The sequence below is a fragment of the Dendrobates tinctorius genome, unplaced genomic scaffold, assembly GCF_039654945.1.
Source record: "Dendrobates tinctorius isolate UK_male_01 unplaced genomic scaffold, ASM3965494v1 ptg000350l, whole genome shotgun sequence".
NCBI lineage: Eukaryota > Metazoa > Chordata > Amphibia > Anura > Dendrobatidae > Dendrobates > Dendrobates tinctorius.
Window position 1 is genome coordinate 3,420,869 of NW_027362016.1, and position 13,680 is coordinate 3,434,548.

Sequence of the window (13,680 nt, forward strand, 5' to 3'; positions counted from 1 at the left end):
GCCGAAATAGCTCAGTTGGGAGAGCGTTAGACTGAAGATCTAAAGGTCCCTGGTCCAATCCCGGGTTTCGGCAAAATGCTTTTTCTTCACCGTTTACAAGTGGTTCAAATCCCACCTCTGACATCAACTTTTAATTTCAAGAAACTTTTTTCTTCATTTATTGATTAGATGAGGTCAAACAAAACTTAGTAATGTGGTTTTGAAAAATTTCCTGAGAGTCTTTGGAGTGAATCTGAATTTGTCCTCTCAAAAAAGAACTGTAGGAACATCAAACAGATTTTTTGTGCATATGTCTGTTGTTCTTTTGGCACTAGAAAAATCCTTTGGACAGTCAATGAGGAGGGACTATTTCACCTCTTTGTGTTCTCTGTCCCTATTAGGGTAGGGAATCAACCTTCTACAGTGCTGTCATGAAATATATCTAGAAACGGATTTGCTGGTAAGTCTACTTTCATAGTTTTCACCTCATACATCAATAGACCATAACGATACTTAATAAACAAAAACGTAACAAGTAGGTAATCATAGTTTAAAAAATGTGAAATGCCCATGTCATTCTGACATGTTTCAGCACATTTTGGGACAAATGGTCTCACTTTTAACATTAAAAATCAATAAAATATTTTCTCTAAATTTTTGTCTCTTTTTTGCTCCAATTGTTTGCATCTCATAAAAAATAAAACTTGATGTAACATTATGCATGCAAATTGTGTTTTATGTGCGACCATGACCTATTCTAGAAGCACAGGGTCAGAATTATACTGGTGCATGGAGACAAACTGAAAATGTAAAAATTCAATGGCAAAATTGCTGTCTTTTTCTACTCATTCACAAATAGTTAATGAATGTTATTAAATATGTACAGCAAAATGGAAGGTGTTTCAAATAGAAATCATGCTTCAAAAAACAGTCAAATGAAAAATTATAATATATCCCTCCAGGTGTGACACTTGACATTTGCAGAGTGTCAAACCCCCCAGAAAATGTATAGATATGGCTGAAATAGCTCAGTTGGGAGAGCGTTAGACTGAAGATCTAAAGGTTCTTGGTCCAATCCCGGGTTTCGGCAAAATGCTTTTTCTTCACCGTTTACAAGTGGTTCAAATCCCACCTCTGACATCAACTTTTAATTGCAAGAAACTTTTTTCTTCATTTATTGATTAGATGAGGTCAAACAAAACTTAGTAATGTGGTTTTGAAAAATTTCCTGAGAGTCTTTGGAGTGAATCTGAATTTGTCCTCTCAAAAAAGAACTGTAGGAACATCAAACAGATTTTTTGTGCATATGTCTGTTGTTCTTTTGGCACTAGAAAAATCCTTTGGACAGTCAATGAGGAGGGACTATTTCACCTCTTTGTGTTCTCTGTCCCTATTAGGGTAGGGAATCAACCTTCTACAGTGCTGTCATGAAATATATCTAGAAACGGATTTGCTGGTAAGTCTACTTTCATAGTTTTCACCTCATACATCAATAGACCATAACGATACTTAATAAACAAAAACGTAACAAGTAGCTAATCATATTTTAAAAAATGTGAAATGCCCATGTCATTCTGACATGTTTCAGCACATTTTGGGACAAATGGTCTCACTTTTAACATTAACAATCAATAAAATATTTTCTCTAAATTTTTGTCTCTTTTTTGCTCCAATTGTTTGCATCTCATAAAAAATAAAACTTGATGTAACATTATGCATGCAAATTGTGTTTTATGTGCGACCATGACCTATTCTAGAAGCACGGGGTCAGAATTATACTGGTGCATGGAGACAAACTGAAAATGTAAAAATTCAATGGCAAAATTGCTGTCTTTTTCTACTCATTCACAAATAGTTAATGAATGTTATTAAATATGTGCAGCAAAATGGAAGGCGTTTCAAATAGAAATCATGCTTCAAAAAACAGTCAAATGAAAAATTATAATATATCCCTCCAGATGTGACACTTGACATTTGCAGAGTGTCAAACCCACCAGAAAATGTATAGATATGGCCGAAATAGCTCAGTTGGGAGAGCGTTAGACTGAAGATCTAAAGGTCCCTGGTCCAATCCCGGGTTTCGGCAAAATGCTTTTTCTTCACCGTTTACATTTTAAAGAGATATTAAACAAAGCACATGGACTGATCATGATCAAAAGGCCTAAAAATCTTAACTATCTACAGAAAACAAAATGTTAAAAATTTGAGAAACGGTAACTTTTTCCTTTTGAACACATGAATGTTTTTTAGTAATTTTTCCTCTATTTTGTTTTATTTCAGATTGACTTAGCTGTAAGAGGATTAAAAGGTAACCTGATAGCTGAAACAGTCAGCACTTATCAGACACTAGCTGAATGATTATAGTCAGCTTGTTTGACTTTGAAACACTGAGGCATTACTGAGACAAATGTCCTTAAAAAATATGCTGTGGACAAAGTCAAAAAGGCAAAAAACACAAGCTCCACAAAGGTCCGTCATCTTTAATTTGAAATATAGGAGGTTTGTACTTTAATGGTGAGACAAAGCATCTACATATTTGACATTGCTCCAGTGAGTAGAGCCCACTTAAAAATGTATGGGTTGCTTGTCTCTGCAAGCAAAAGCTGGGCACTAAACTGGCATACTTGCAATGCTGGATGGTTCAGAGTGAAAACACCTATAGGCTGACAATAGTAATTGCAGGTGTTGATTAACTCATTGTGCAAAATAATTTCTAAAATGTGGTCACTTTGGGAGGTTTTCTGCTGTTTTGGTACTCTGCAAATTTCATCTGCAAGGTATTCCTGCAAAATCTGCATTGCAAAACCCAAATAGGGCTCTTCCTTTCAAAGCCCTGCTGTGTGGCCAAACAGTAGTTTCTGAAGAAATGTGGCGCATCACCGCATTTGTGAGAAATCTAACATTTCTAATATCCAAACAAAATAAATGGAGATTTAAAAATTAATGCAGACGAAAAGTACGCATATAAAAAATGTTATTTATTGACTTTTTTGGGGTGGTGTGACAAGTTTTTAATCACAAGAAATGGTAACATTTCTGCTGACTAGCATGGAAGGAGTTAAGTTCCAATTGCATATCGAAGTCAGGATGGCCGAGCGGTCTAAGGCGCTGCGTTCAGGTCGCAGACTCCCACTTCTGACATCAACATTTAATTTCAAGAAACTTTATCTTCATTTATTGATTAGATGAGTCAAACAAAACTTAGTAATGTGGTTTTGAAAAATTTCCTGAGAGTCTTTGGAGTGAATCTGAATTTGTCCTCTCAAAAAAGAACTCTAGGAACATCAAACAGATTTTTTGTGCATATGTCTGTTGTTCTTTTGGCACTAGAAAAATCCTTTGGACAGTCAATGAGGAGGGACTATTTCACCTCTTTGTGTTCTCTGTCCCTATTAGGGTAGGGAATCAACCTTCTACAGTGCTGTCATGAAATATATCTAGAAACGGATTTGCTGGTAAGTCTACTTTCATAGTTTTCACCTCATACATCAATAGACCATAACGATACTTAATAAACAAAAACTTAACAAGTAGGTAATCATAGTTTAAAAAATGTGAAATGCCCATGTCATTCTGACATGTTTCAGCACATTTTGGGACAAATGGTCTCACTTTTAACATTAACAATCAATAAAATATTTTCTCTAAAATTTTGTCTCTTTTTTGCTCCAATTGTTTGCATCTCATAAAAAATAAAATTTGATGTAACATTATGCATGCAAATTGTGTTTTATGTGCGACCATGACCTATTCTAGAAGCACAGGGTCAGAATTATACTGGTGCATGGAGACAAACTGAAAATGTAAAAATTCAATGGCAAAATTGCTGTCTTTTTCTACTCATTCACAAATAGTTAATGAATGTTATTAAATATGTACAGCAAAATGGAAGGCGTTTCAAATAGAAATCATGCTTCAAAAAACAGTCAAATGAAAAATTATAATATATCCCTCCAGGTGTGACACTTGACATTTGCAGAGTGTCAAACCCCCCAGAAAATGTATAGATATGGCTGAAATAGCTCAGTTGGGAGAGCGTTAGACTGAAGATCTAAAGGTCCCGGGTTTCGGCAAAATGCTTTTTCTTCACCGTTTACATTTTAAGGAGATATTAAACAAAGCACATGGACTGATCTTGATCAAAAGGCCTAAAAATCTTAACTATCTACAGAAAACAAAATGTTAAAAATTTGAGAAACGGTAACTTTCCTTTTGAACACATGAATGTTTTTTAGTAATTTTTCCTCTATTTTGTTTTATTTCAGATTGACTTAGCTGTAAGAGGATTAAAAGGTAACCTGATAGCTGAAACAGACAGCACTTATCAGACACTAGCTGAATGATTATAGTCAGCTTGTTTGACTTTGAAACACTGAGGCATTACTGAGACAAATGTCCTTAAAAAATATGCTGTGGACAAAGTCAAAAAGGCAAAAAACACAAGCTCCACACAGGTCCGTCATCTTTAATTTGAAATATAGGAGGTTTCTACTTTAATGGTGAGACAAAGCATCTACATATTTGACATTGCTCCAGTGAGTAGAGCCCACTTAAAAATGTATGGGTTGCTTGCCTCTGCAAGCAAAAGCTGGGCACTAAACTGGCATACTTGCAATGCTGGATGGTTCAGAGTGAAAACACCTATAGGCTGACAATAGTAATTGCAGGTGTTGATTAACTCATTGTGCAAAATAATTTCTAAAATGTGGTCACTTTGGGAGGTTTTCTGCTATTTTGGTACTCTGCAAATTTCATCTGCAAGGTATTCCTGCAAAATCTGCATTGCAAAACCCAAATAGGGCTCTTCCTTTCAAAGCCCTGCTGTGTGGCCAAACAGTAGTTTCTGAAGAAATGTGGTGCATCACCGTATTTGTGAGAAATCTAACATTTCTAATATCCAAACAAAATAAATGGAGGTTTAAAAATTAATGCAGACGAAAAGTACGCATATAAAAAATGTTATTTATTGACTTTTTTGGGGTGGTGTGACAAGTTTGTAATCACAAGGAATGGTAACATTTCTGCTGACTAGCATGGAAGGAGTTAAGTTCCAATTGCATATCAAAGTCAGGATGGCCGAGCGGTCTAAGGCGCAGCGTTCAGGTCGCAGTCTCCCCTGGAGGCGTGGGTTCAAATCCCACTTCTGACATCAACATTTAATTTCAAGAAACTTTATCTTCATTTATTGATTAGATGAGGTCAAACAAAACTTAGTAATGTGGTTTTGAAAAATTTCCTGAGAGTCTTTGGAGTGAATCTGAATTTGTCCTCTCAAAAAAGAACTCTAGGAACATCAAACACATTTTTTGTGCATATGTCTGTTGTTCTTTTGGCACTAGAAAAATCCTTTGGACAGTCAATGAGGAGGGACTATTTCACCTCTTTGTGTTCTCTGTCCCTATTAGGGTAGGGAATCAACCTTCTACAGTGCTGTCATGAAATATATCTAGAAACGGATTTGCTGGTAAGTCTACTTTCATAGTTTTCACCTCATACATCAATAGACCATAACGATACTTAATAAACAAAAACTTAACAAGTAGGTAATCATAGTTTAAAAAATGTGAAATGCCCATGTCATTCTGACATGTTTCAGCACATTTTGGGACAAATGGTCTCACTTTTAACAATCAATAAAATATTTTCTCTAAATTTTTGTCTCTTTTTTGCTCCAATTGTTTGCATCTCATAAAAAATAAAACTTGATGTAACATTATGCATGCAAATTGTGTTTTATGTGCGACCATGACCTATTCTAGAAGCACAGGGTCAGAATTATACTGGTGCATGGAGACAAACTGAAAATGTAAAAATTCAATGGCAAAATTGCTGTCTTTTTCTACTCATTCACAAATAGTTAATGAATGTTATTAAATATGTACAGCAAAATGGAAGGCGTTTCAAATAGAAATCATGCTTCAAAAAACAGTCAAATGAAAAATTATAATATATCCCTCCAGGTGTGACACTTGACATTTGCAGAGTGTCATACCCCCCAGAAAATGTATAGATATGGCCGAAATAGCTCAGTTGGGAGAGCATTAGACTGAAGATCTAAAGGTCCCGGGTTTTGGCAAAATGCTTTTTCTTCACCATTTACATTTTAAGGAGATGTGCATCACCGCATTTGTGAGAAATCTAACATTTCTAATATCCAAACAAAATAAATGGAGGTTTAAAAATTAATGCAGACGAAAAGTACGCATATAAAAAATGTTATTTATTGACTTTTTTGGGGTGGTGTGACAAGTTTTTAATCACAAGGAATGGTAACATTTCTGCTGACTAGCATGGAAGGAGTTAAGTTCCAATTGCATATCGAAGTCAGGATGGCCGAGCGGTCTAAGGCGCTGCGTTCAGGTCGCAGTCTCCCCTGGAGGCATGTAATGTGGTTTTGAAAAATTTCCTGAGAGTCTTTGGAGTGAATCTGAATTTGTCCTCTCAAAAAAGAACTCTAGGAACATCAAACAGATTTTTTGTGCATATGTCTGTTGTTCTTTTGGCACTAGAAAAATCCTTTGGACAGTCAATGAGGAGGGACTATTTCACCTCTTTGTGTTCTCTGTCCCTATTAGGGTAGGGAATCAACCTTCTACAGTGCTGTCATGAAATATATCTAGAAACGGATTTGCTGGTAAGTCTACTTTCATAGTTTTCACCTCATACATCAATAGACCATAACGATACTTAATTAACAAAAACTTAACAAGTAGGTAATCATAGTTTAAAAAATGTGAAATGCCCATGTCATTCTGACATGTTTCAGCACATTTTGGGACAAATGGTCTCACTTTTAACAATCAATAAAATATTTTCTCTAAATTTTTGTCTCTTTTTTGCTCCAATTGTTTGCATCTCATAAAAAATAAAACTTGATGTAACATTATGCATGCAAATTGTGTTTTATGTGCGACCATGACCTATTCTAGAAGCACAGGGTCAGAATTATACTGGTGCATGGAGACAAACTGAAAATGTAAAAATTCAATGGCAAAATTGCTGTCTTTTTCTACTCATTCACAAATAGTCAATGAATGTTATTAAATATGTACAGCAAAATGGAAGGCGTTTCAAATAGAAATCATGCTTCAAAAAACAGTCAAATGAAAAATTATAATATATCCCTCCAGGTGTGACACTTGACATTTGCAGAGTGTCAAACCCCCCAGAAAATGTATAGATATGGCCGAAATAGCTCAGTTGGGAGAGCGTTAGACTGAACATCTAAAGGTCCCTAGTCCAATCCCGGGTTTCGGCAAAATGCTTTTTCTTCACCGTTTACATTTTAAGGAGATATTAAACAAAGCACATGGACTGATCATGATCAAAAGGCCTAAAAATCTTAACTATCTACAGAAAACAAAATGTTAAAAATTTGAGAAACGGTAACTTTTTCCTTTTGAACACATGAATGTTTTTTAGTAATTTTTCCTCTATTTTGTTTTATTTCAGATTGACTTAGCTGTAAGAGGATTAAAAGGTAACCTGATAGCTGAAACAGACAGCACTTATCAGACACTAGCTGAATGATTATAGTCAGCTTGTTTGACTTTGAAACACTGAGGCATTACTGAGACAAATGTCCTTAAAAAATATGCTGTGGACAAAGTCAAAAAGGCAAAAAACACAAGCTCCACACAGGTCCGTCATCTTTAATTTGAAATATAGGAGGTTTCTACTTTAATGGTGAGACAAAGCATCTACATATTTGACATTGCTCCAGTGAGTAGAGCCCACTTAAAAATGTATGGGTTGCTTGTCTCTGCAAGCAAAAGCTGGGCACTAAACTGGCATACTTGCAATGCTGGATGGTTCAGAGTGAAATCACCTATAGGCTGACAATAGTAATTGCAGGTGTTGATTAACTCATTGTGCAAAATAATTTCTAAAATGTGGTCACTTTGGGAGGTTTTCTGCTGTTTTGGTACTCTGCAAATTTCATCTGCAAGGTATTCCTGCAAAATCTGCATTGCAAAACCCAAATAGGGCTCTTCCTTTCAAAGCCCTGCTGTGTGGCCAAACAGTAGTTTCTGAAGAAATGTGGTGCATCACCGCATTTGTGAGAAATCTAACATTTCTAATATCCAAACAAAATAAATGGAGGTTTAAAAATTAATGCAGACGAAAAGTACGCATATAAAAAATGTTATTTATTGACTTTTTTGGGGTGGTGTGACAAGTTTTTAATCACAAGGAATGGTAACATTTCTGCTGACTAGCATGGAAGGAGTTAAGTTCCAATTGCATATCGAAGTCAAGATGGCTGAGTGGTCTAATGCGCTGCGTTTAGGTTGCAGTTTCCCCTGGAGGCGTGTGTTCAAATCCCACTTCTGACATCAACATTTAATTTCAAGAAACTTTATCTTCATGTAATGTGGTTTTGAAAAATTTCCCGAGAGTCTTTGGAGTGAATCTGAATTTGTCCTCTCAAAAAAGAACTCTAGGAACATCAAACAGATTTTTTGTGCATATGTCTGTTGTTCTTTTGGCACTAGAAAAATCCTTTGGACAGTCAATGAGGAGGGACTATTTCACCTCTTTGTGTTCTCTGTCCCTATTAGGGTAGGGAATCAACCTTCTACAGTGCTGTCATGAAATATATCTAGAAACGGATTTTCTGGTAAGTCTACTTTCATAGTTTTCACCTCACACATCAATAGACCATAACGATATTTAATAAACAAAAACTTAACAAGTAGGTAATCATAGTTTAAAAAATGTGAAATGCCCATGTCATTCTGACATGTTTCAGCACATTTTGGGACAAATGGTCTCACTTTTAACAATCAATAAAATATTTTCTCTAAATTTTTGTCTCTTTTTTGCTCCAATTGTTTGCATCTCATAAAAAATAAAACTTGATGTAACATTATGCATGCAAATTGTGTTTTATGTGCGACCATGACCTATTCTAGAAGCACAGGGTCAGAATTATACTGGTGCATGGAGACAAACTGAAAATGTAAAAATTCAATGGCAAAATTGCTGTCTTTTTCTACTCATTCACAAATAGTTAATGAATGTTATTAAATATGTACAGCAAAATGGAAGGCGTTTCAAATAGAAATCATGCTTCAAAAAACAGTCAAATGAAAAATTATAATATATCCCTCCAGGTGTGACACTTGACATTTGCAGAGTGTCAAACCCCCCAGAAAATGTATAGATATGGCCGAAATAGCTCAGTTGGGAGAGCGTTAGACTGAAGATCTAAAGGTCCCTGGTCCAATCCCGGGTTTTGGCAAAATGCTTTTTCTTCACCGTTTACATTTTAAGGAGATATTAAACAAAGCACATGGACTGATCATGATCAAAAGGCCTAAAAATCTTAACTATCTACAGAAAACAAAATGTTAAAAATTTGAGAAACGGTAACTTTTTCCTTTTGAACACATGAATGTTTTTTAGTAATTTTTCCTCTATTTTGTTTTATTTCAGATTGACTTAGCTGTAAGAGGATTAAAAGGTAACCTGATAGCAGAAACAGACAGCACTTATCAGACACTAGCTGAATGATTAGTCAGCTTGTTTGACTTTGAAACACTGAGGCATTACTGAGACAAATGTCCTTAAAAAATATACTGTGGACAAAGTCAAAAAGGCAAAAAACACAAGCTCCACACAGGTCCGTCATCTTTAATTTGAAATATAGGAGGTTTCTACTTTAATGGTGAGACAAAGCATCTACATATTTGACATTGCTCCAGTGAGTAGAGCCCACTTAAAAATGTATGGGTTGCTTGTCTCTGCAAGCAAAAGCTGGGCACTAAACTGGCATACTTGCAATGCTGGATGGTTCAGAGTGAAAACACCTATAGGCTGACAATAGTAATTGCAGGTGTTGATTAACTCATTGTGCAAAATAATTTCTAAAATGTGGTCACTTTGGGAGGTTTTCTGCTGTTTTGGTACTCTGCAAATTTCATCTGCAAGGTATTCCTGCAAAATCTGCATTGCAAAACCCAAATAGGGCTCTTCCTTTCAAAGCCCTGCTGTGTGGCCAAACAGTAGTTTCTGAAGAAATGTGGTGCATCACCGCATTTGTGAGAAATCTAACATTTCTAATATCCAAACAAAATAAATGGAGGTTTAAAAATTAATGCAGACGAAAAGTACGCATATAAAAAATGTTATTTATTGACTTTTTTGGGGTGGTGTGACAAGTTTTTAATCACAAGGAATGGTAACATTTCTGCTGACTAGCATGGAAGGAGTTAAGTTCCAATTACATATCGAAGTCAAGATGGCAGAGTGGTCTAAGGCGCTGCGTTTAGGTTGCAGTTTCCCCTTGAGGCGTGGGTTCAAATCCCACTTCTGACATCAACATTTAATTTCAAGAAATTTTATCTTCATGTAATGTGGTTTTGAAAAATTTCCTGAGAGTCTTTGGAGTGAATCTGAATTTGTCCTCTCAAAAAAGAACTCTAGGAACATCAAACAGATTTTTGTCCATATGTCTGTTGTTCTTTTGGCACTAGAAAAATCCTTTGGACAGTCAATGAGGAGGGACTATTTCACCTCTTTGTGTTCTCTGTCCCTATTAGGGTAGGGAATCAACCTTCTACAGTGCTGTCATGAAATATATCTAGAAACGGATTTGCTGGTAAGTCTACTTTCATAGTTTTCACCTCATACATCAATAGACCATAACGATATTTAATAAACAAAAACTTAACAAGTAGGTAATCATAGTTTAAAAAATGTGAAATGCCCATGTCATTCTGACATGTTTCAGCACATTTTGGGACAAATGGTCTCACTTTTAACAATCAATAAAATATTTTCTCTAAATTTTTGTCTCTTTTTTGCTCCAATTGTTTGCATCTCATAAAAAATAAAACTTGATGTAACATTATGCATGCAAATTGTGTTTTATGTGCGACCATGACCTATTCTAGAAGCACAGGGTCAGAATTATACTGGTGCATGGAGACAAACTGAAAATGTAAAAATTCAATGGCAAAATTGCTGTCTTTTTCTACTCATTCACAAATAGTTAATGAATGTTATTAAATATGTACAGCAAAATGGAAGGCGTTTCAAATAGAAATCATGCTTCAAAAAACAGTCAAATGAAAAATTATAATATATCCCTCCAGGTGTGACACTTGACATTTGCAGAGTGTCAAACCCCCCAGAAAATGTATAGATATGGCCGAAATAGCAAAGTTGGGAGAGCGTTAGACTGAAGATCTAAAGGTCCCGGGTTTCGGCAAAATGCTTTTTCTTCACCGTTTACATTTTAAGGAGATATTAAACAAAGCACATGGACTGATCATGATCAAAAGGCCTAAAAATCTTAACTATCTACAGAAAACAAAATGTTAAAAATTTGAGAAACGGTAACTTTTTCCTTTTGAACACATGAATGTTTTTTAGTAATTTTTCCTCTATTTTGTTTTATTTCAGATTGACTTAGCTGTAAGAGGATTAAAAGGTAACCTGATAGCTGAAACAGACAGCACTTATCAGACACTAGCTGAATGATTATAGTCAGCTTGTTTGACTTTGAAACACTGAGGCATTACTGAGACAAATGTCCTTAAAAAATATGCTGTGGACAAAGTCAAAAAGGCAAAAAACACAAGCTCCACACAGGTCCGTCATCTTTAATTTGAAATATAGGAGGTTTCTACTTTAATGGTGAGACAAAGCATCTACATATTTGACATTGCTCCAGTGAGTAGAGCCCACTTAAAAATGTATGGGTTGCTTGTCTCTGCAAGCAAAAGCTGGGCACTAAACTGGCATACTTGCAATGCTGGATGGTTCAGAGTGAAAACACCTATAGGCTGACAATAGTAATTGCAGGTGTTGATTAACTCATTGTGCAAAATAATTTCTAAAATGTGGTCACTTTGGGAGGTTTTCTGCTGTTTTGGTACTCTGCAAATTTCATCTGCAAGGTATTCCTGCAAAATCTGCATTGCAAAACCCAAATAGGGCTCTTCCTTTCAAAGCCCTGCTGTGTGGCCAAACAGTAGTTTCTGAAGAAATGTGGTGCATCACCGCATTTGTGAGAAATCTAACATTTCTAATATCCAAACAAAATAAATGGAGGTTTAAAAATTAATGCAGACGAAAAGTACGCATATAAAAAATGTTATTTATTGACTTTTTTGGGGTGGTGTGACAAGTTTTTAATCACAAGGAATGGTAACATTTCTGCTGACTAGCATGGAAGGAGTTAAGTTCCAATTGCATATCGAAGTCAGGATGGCCGAGTGGTCTAAGGCGCTGCGTTTAGGTCGCAGTCTCCCCTGGAGGCATGTAATGTGGTTTTGAAAAATTTCCTGAGAGTCTTTGGAGTGAATCTGAATTTGTCCTCTCAAAAAAGAACTCTAGGAACATCAAACAGATTTTTTGTGCATATGTCTGTTGTTCTTTTGGCACTAGAAAAATCCTTTGGACAGTCAATGAGGAGGGACTATTTCACCTCTTTGTGTTCTCTGTCCCTATTAGGGTAGGGAATCAACCTTCTACAGTGCTGTCATGAAATATATCTAGAAACGGATTTGCTGGTAAGTCTACTTTCATAGTTTTCACCTCACACATCAATAGACCATAACGATATTTAATAAACAAAAACTTAACAAGTAGGTAATCATAGTTTAAAAAATGTGAAATGCCCATGTCATTCTGACATGTTTCAGCACATTTTGGGACAAATGGTCTCACTTTTAACAATCAATAAAATATTTTCTCTAAATTTTTGTCTCTTTTTTGCTCCAATTGTTTGCATCTCATAAAAAATAAAACTTGATGTAACATTATGCATGCAAATTGTGTTTTATGTGCGACCATGACCTATTCTAGAAGCACAGGGTCAGAATTATACTGGTGCATGGAGACAAACTGAAAATGTAAAAATTCAATGGCAAAATTGCTGTCTTTTTCTACTCATTCACAAATAGTTAATGAATGTTATTAAATATGTACAGCAAAATGGAAGGCGTTTCAAATAGAAATCATGCTTCAAAAAACAGTCAAATGAAAAATTATAATATATCCCTCCAGGTGTGACACTTGACATTTGCAGAGTGTCAAACCCCCCAGAAAATGTATAGATATGGCCGAAATAGCTCAGTTGGGAGAGCGTTAGACTGAAGATCTAAAGGTCCCTGGTCCAATCCTGGGTTTTGGCAAAATGCTTTTTCTTCACCGTTTACATTTTAAGGAGATATTAAACAAAGCACATGGACTGATCATGATCAAAAGGCCTAAAAATCTTAACTATCTACAGAAAACAAAATGTTAAAAATTTGAGAAACGGTAACTTTTTCCTTTTGAACACATGAATGTTTTTTAGTAATTTTTCCTCTATTTTGTTTTATTTCAGATTGACTTAGCTGTAAGAGGATTAAAAGGTAACCTGATAGCTGAAACAGACAGCACTTATCAGACACTAGCTGAATGATTATAGTCAGCTTGTTTGACTTTGAAACACTGAGGCATTACTGAGACAAATGTCCTTAAAAAATATGCTGTGGACAAAGTCAAAAAGGCAAAAAACACAAGCTCCACACAGGTCCGTCATCTTTAATTTGAAATATAGGAGGTTTCTACTTTAATGGTGAGACAAAGCATCTACATATTTGACATTGCTCCAGTGAGTAGAGCCCACTTAAAAATGTATGGGTTGCTTGTCTCTGCAAGCAAAAGCTGGGCACTAAACTGGCATACTTGCAATGCTGGATGGTT

General features: G+C 35.6%; 3 non-coding genes across 3 annotated transcripts; all 3 read left to right on the top strand.

Annotated features, from left to right (window-relative positions):
- On the top strand, positions 1 to 73 carry TRNAF-GAA (transfer RNA phenylalanine (anticodon GAA)). Its single transcript has one exon. It is a non-coding gene; the product is annotated as a tRNA-Phe (tRNA).
- Positions 74 to 1,992: 1,919 nt separating this feature from the next.
- TRNAF-GAA (transfer RNA phenylalanine (anticodon GAA)) lies at positions 1,993 to 2,065 on the top strand. The gene has a single exon. It is a non-coding gene; the product is annotated as a tRNA-Phe (tRNA).
- A 7,085-nt stretch (positions 2,066 to 9,150) lies between these two features.
- On the top strand, positions 9,151 to 9,223 carry TRNAF-GAA (transfer RNA phenylalanine (anticodon GAA)). Its single transcript has one exon. It is a non-coding gene; the product is annotated as a tRNA-Phe (tRNA).
- The last annotated feature ends 4,457 nt before the right edge of the window (positions 9,224 to 13,680 follow it).